A 6,400-nucleotide genomic window follows, 5' to 3' on the forward strand; every position below is an offset into this window, starting at 1 on the left:
GGCGGCCATCCCTCTGCGCCGGTTATGCTGCCCCCCGCCCTGCCTTGCTGCTGCTGTTGTGGAGGCGCGGGTGACAGTGGGTAGTACCGGGTGGCAGAGGAGGACGCGGCTGGGACGGCGCGGCCGGTGGAGCGGGGCCCCTCGCGGGTGGTGCCGACGGCGAGGGCGGTGTGTTGAACCTGTTGTTTCACCTTCTTCATCTGGCGCTCCTCGAGCTTTAGGTACACAACGATGCGCTGGAAGGTGGGTTGTGGAAACAAAGTGAGGTTAGAAGCAACATTGTCGAAGTCTTCGTTGAGGCCGGCGGTGAGGGTGCTAAGCATGAGGTCGTCGGAGACTTTGGCACCGATTTCACAAAGTTCATTGGCGAGCATCTTGAGCCGCATGCAGTATTCATCCATGGTGGAGTCGTCCTGATGGCAGCCGAAGAACTCCTGCTGCAAGAAAATAAGGCTCTGAAGTTTGTTGTCAGTGAAGAGCGTGGTTATCTTGGTCCACATGGCACAAGCATCGTCATCCTCGACGACGATCGTGTGGAAGATGTCCTTCGAGACGGTTTGATACAACCATCGGATGAGTGTGGCCTCAACGGCAGACCACTCCGTATCACCCTTCATGAACTCGCCGTCAACGGGGCCATCGATCTGCTCGGTGAGGTAGTACTCGCTGAAGACAAGGTTGAAGTAGGTCTTCCACCCATAGTAGGAGGAGCTGGAGCTGTCGAGGCAGATGGGAACCCGGGCCTCGATATTGAGGTCGCGGATGGCGAAGGCGGAGGGTTCTGGACCGGCGAAGGGGTTGGAGTCGGTGGACGCCGAGTAGCTCATGGCGGCGGGGCAACGGACAGCGGCGGGTAGGAGAAGACCGCGGTGGTGGTGCGGCTATGGAAGTCGGCGACTATGGTGGCGGCCAGGGGAGGCGGCGGCTGGGAGGATTAGGGACGCGGCGGCTAGGGTTAGGGTTTTGGGGTAGAGGGCAGCGGCTGGTGAGAGGTGCGGCTGCGGGTGGGAAGAAGGGGGGATGCGGCGCGGCGGCGGGAGGGGCACCGCTGCAGGGAGGAGGGCGGCGGCGGCGACGCTGGAAGGTGGCGGCGGCGTTAGTAGGGGCGCGCGGCGGGGAAAGCGGAAGCGGTTAGGATCGCGCGATATCTGATACCATGTTAGACGAGTATTCATGGCTGACTATTGATTCATTGTGTGCATGAGCACATATATAGGTACAAGAGGGTCCGGCCTCTACTTGTCTTCCAAGGAATACAACTATACGAGGAGAGAGGAGGCACGGAGAATACAAAAGTGTACAAGCCCTAGTACGATACATGTGCACCAACAATTGTTACTCAACACTGGAGACAACATACTCATAATGGTACTCCTCTCCCAGGCAGTAGATGACCCATGTCGGTTCTAGCTATAGCCAACAACTATCATCAGGCTAATAAGTACAGTTACTAAGCTCCCACGATTGTGAAGCTCCTAGTGAATCGGTGTGGTAGTTGCGTGGGTCAACATCTGAGAGGGGGTGAACCGACGGATGGCAGTTGGGTCCATGTGTCGGTGTTGTGTGCATTGGCTGTGCGGGTGGACACGTATCTTAGTCGGTTCGAGATCTAGCATCAAGGGAAGGATCCAGATGTTCGGCGGTCTGTGCTTATGAGGGACTCGGGCATTCGGCTCACCAGTAGGCGGCGGCTCAAGGAGGTAAGCGGCGGTGGCGGCTCAAGGAAGCGAGCCTACCAAGCCCTTGCCGCCAGCGCAGAATGACGTGGAGGACGTCGGCCGGCCTCGGCTTTGTGATCTTCTTAGCCTCGCTCTCCGGCGCGCGCCATGTGGTGTTGCTGCAGTCAATGGTATGCACCTCCTGACGGCGGATGATCAGCTCCGGCAGCACGCCCGCGCTGTCGAGTTCTTCGCAGGCCGGCACACGTATTGGGCGGAGACCGACCTTCTTGTCCCACTTGCTCGCTGCAGAACGCATGCAGTAAGCCAAGCTCTGTGCGGGCTCGATGTCAACTGGAAGCCGTCTTTCCGGCATGTGGGCTCAGGCTCCACGAGAAGTGCATCGTCAAGTGGCTCAAGGCCGTGCATCCGACATGCCGTGATTGGAGATTGTCGTGCCGCTGCCGGCCAAATGCACATGTTCGATGACTCGATTAGTAATAGGGGCGGACCTACATGAAGCTACCCTGAATCCCTGATACACATTGGGATTATTTTAGCGGTGATTAGCAAGTCTAGCGAGCATGGGCATCAGGTAATAGGAGCGGCGGTATACCAGAGAGAATTTCCGCCCACGCCCAGGACCCAGGCGATGAGTGGACGGCGGCGGACAGCATAGGACCAACGGTGCAGGCATCGCGGACCGCCGACCCAATCAGCAACCATCGTCGGTCTTAGCACAAGGTATACCAGAAATAAAGCACTCTAATTAATTATTGATTCAATAATCAGTGTCAAAATTATTTAATCTAGATGTCTGCAATTTCGAAATTTTCTAACTTCATATATAAGCTTGGTGCGAGGTAGAGATCTGGAGTACATTGTTCTTATTGCCTGCATCATCTGTATTTTGCAAATGGGGTCATCTTTAATTAGGTATAAATATGGATGTCTTTTATTACGTCCACAATTTGTTGGTTGTTTTGTTGATTTTATTTAGGGGAGTTGTTTTGTTGAGTTACAAAGCTAAGATTCATCAAAAACATTACTGTTAGCGTTAAATTATATACGTACATACAGTCAATGGTCGGATAACCCTAGGATTTTGTGTATATACTGTAGATTCACTTATTTTGCTCTGTATGTATCTATATTGGAATTTCTAAAAAGTATTATATTTAGGAACGGATGTAGTATATTAATATGTTGGTATGTCGTATTTGTGGCATATGTGTCAATTTGACCACCCTGGTTCAAAATCCCAACTGCACCACCATGGGCACCAAGGTTATCTTTTCTGTAGCTCCGCACAATACCTACCTTTGTTTGAATTGTTGGATAACTAAGTTTGCCTCTGTTTGGCTGTTGCTTCCAATTCTTTTTCTCTGAAAGTTGTGGTAGCCAGCCAAATATTGCATATTTTGTGAAAAAGTGGAATCATTTAACATTCTGTTCAAACACCGGTAGTGATGAATTATTGGATAAGAGAGGCATCATGAAAAATACAATCCTCGGTTACTAAACTCCCTAGGAATGTTGAGCTATGGTGCCTCAGGGCTTTGGGAGGTCATTGACTAATTGGCTGCGTAAAAAAAATCATGGCCGAAAAATAGCGCGGCAACGCGCGCGTCACACTCTAGTTCTAGAATGATTGCTGCAAGAGAAGGGAGATGGAAGAAGCCGGAGCCCAGGCTTGTGAAATTAAATGTTGATGCTTCATTTTGTGTTAATGAAGGAGATGGACGGTTGCAGTTGACAAGGGAACTTTCCTAGCGGCACAGTGCAAATACATTCCATATGCAGCTGATGTGGTAATGAGGGACAGACCAGTCTTTGCCAACTCGCTAGGCTTTCCTCCTGTGGAGGCGGAGTCTTGACTGTTTGATGGTATTGGTTCTTCCTCTGGCTAGGAGAGATGGTTGGATGGAGCAGCAATATTCGCGGAATGTGTGGATGTGACGTTTTAAATAGGGAAGATCAAGTTTAAGCATATTTTTCGTTCTTTTAATTAATCAAGCGGCACATGTGCTAGCTAATCACAGTTATTGTAATTAGATTTATCTTAGTTGGATGGATGAGCCTCCGGCTTGTTTGGTTCCCAAACTCATCGATAATGTGATGCCGGTTTTAGTTTAATAAAGCGCTAGTCATGATGGCCTTCCCACGTCTAGATGAGTTCTAGCAAAACTGAAAAACTGAAAAACACAGGCAACGGCTGGATTGTCAAAGGTTGCAGTATCACTATTTCTCTCTGACCGAATATGCCGTCTGGAATCTGTTTCGCGAGTATGCATCAAATTAACCTGCAGACAAGCAAATGATAATTAAACACCTAATCAGCCATCCAATACGAATGGGAAACCCCGACGCAAGTTGCACAATATTCTATTGGTATGAGCAGCGTCGTATCTGTTGTTTTACTTACAGGATGCTATGCTGGAAAGAAACCCTGTATCTTTCTTTTAAAATGAATTTTTTTTCCACCAGACGAAACCAACTCACGCAGCCATTGGAGGGAGGATTTAGCACCTGCTCCGTTTTAGTAACAGCGGTTCCCGTCCTGCCCACTGCCGTGACCATTCCTCCAAGCCCGCCGATCTGTAGCAAATCGGACGACCCCGCTCCATGTCAGACTCGCTCCGGCAGGCTATCGGCAGCTCCCACTCATCCATGGCTCGGCCTCACCATGGTAGGCGCTCCTAACACTGTCCTCGCCTTGGGCCTCGCGTGAACCGGAAAACGTCATGATCATGTGGTAATATCGTCACTTTATTTTGCAAGTCTTCGTTGCGCTTCATCATGCGCATGTGAATGCTATATGTATCTTGTCTATAAGAGTTTGATGCCATGTACTCTTTGGTTGCCCCGGTGTAAACCTTTGATTTCAATAAAGCAATGTGCCTGATGGCATTTCCTCTACATTAGTGCTTTGCAAAATGTTGATTCTTTGCTGCAGGTGCGCCTATAGTCATCTTTGCACGAGCACGCAAACTGTTTTCATGTGTACTGATCTATGGAGTAAGCAATCTGAAGATCTCCTGAAGATCAACATCGATGGCTCCTTTTGCAAGGAGACAAGTACATGTGATGCAAGGGCTTCTGTGTGTGGGACTGCAATGATGTGGTCCACTGGTCTGGCTCCCATATTCTTTATCATTTAGTAGAATAGATGACCCGTAGCGCAATAAAGCCAATGCAGTCCATGTATTGGAACAAATAGACATCTAATTAACCATGATCCAAAGGTTGATACTTAGATGGCATCTCCATACACAATCAAGAATATTAGATAGCAAGCATTTCTATACATAATAGTCTACATTCGGTCATTCCTTAATTATGGCGTCTGGTTTGGTTGCTACTTTCTCTCATTACCTTATTGATGATGACTCATTAGCATATTCATCCTCAAGCAAGAGCATATTTTACCAAAAAACAGAGTTTTGTACCAGCCTTCCAGGAACCAAATATGAAAAACTTTCTTATAGAATCTCTTATCATAGATGATACACAGTGCTTCCATTTTTTATAAACGGCAACACACTTGAAAGGTTTGATAAAAAAATCCAAGGAATAAAAAGTGTATGATAGACAATAGCATGCATCTATACACATAGTGATACCAGAGTTTACAGCAACAGCAAACAATGTACTCCCTCTGTAAACTTTTATAAGACTTTTTTTCACCAGTTATAAGAATTTTTAGACAACCACTAAATTAGTGATCTATGAAAAGTCTTATAGAAGTTTACAAAGGATGTACAAATCAGTGACAAACAAAAGGCTGCAAGCACACAAGAACTAATGAAATGACATAACAACGGGAACATTTCCGTTGGCGAACAACAGGAACATGAGAAATCAAACAACACTTCAGGTGCTCTGATTATCCAGCTAGTTACCGATTGCACTCCTACTCACTCAATAAAGGTCCTGTTTGAGTAGGAAAAATAGCAATATCTTCATCGAACCGGGATACCTAGCCATTGTACTACATTGTAAGAGAACAGAACATAGTGTACTAGCCCAGCTTGAGGTCCTGCAGGATACTACCAGCATCTATAACTAAAACTAAAAATTGACTGGGTCCTCGACCTCCTCTCCTTGGATCAGCATTGAAGTCCAGCAATGGAATGATGTGCAGCGAAACCCAAGAGGAAAGGTAATGGTCCAGTCGACATAAGGAAATCGACGTGCCGCTACATCTGCATCTAGCGTCACATGATGGCGTGTGGAGCTTTGTCTCTGGCAGATCTTACGGGGTTTGGTCGGTGTTTGTCTTTTTTGGATCCACGTGGATCTGGCCTTCGTTTGCCAGTGTTTGTGTGTCTTCAGGTCTATGCTTCTTTTCATGGGCGGCGGTTGTTGTTCTGGTGCGGTGGTCCAATAGGGCCTTAGCATGACGACTTATTGATTGTCTACTATCAATATGGCAATGGGGCATCGAAACCCGCATTCCCACGGATTTTTATCCCTAGCTATTAGTGTACGGGGATGGGTGGGTGAGTCTCTATCCCCACGGGCTTGCTGACAGGTAAAATCTAAAACCCATCACGTTTCGTAGGTGCAAACCCATTCCAGTACTAACCGCATCTGAAACCCGTCAAACATGTGAAACCAATGAAATCCGAGCCTCTGAATAGACCTGGGCTGGCCAAAACCCTACCATCCTTCTTCTCTCCTTCGAAAATTTCACTTCTAGTTACCACCTCGCCAAACTCCCGCACCTAAACAAAAGTGTC

This window comes from Triticum aestivum, chromosome 5B (genome assembly GCF_018294505.1).
Source record: "Triticum aestivum cultivar Chinese Spring chromosome 5B, IWGSC CS RefSeq v2.1, whole genome shotgun sequence".
Taxonomy (NCBI): Eukaryota; Viridiplantae; Streptophyta; class Magnoliopsida; order Poales; family Poaceae; genus Triticum; species Triticum aestivum.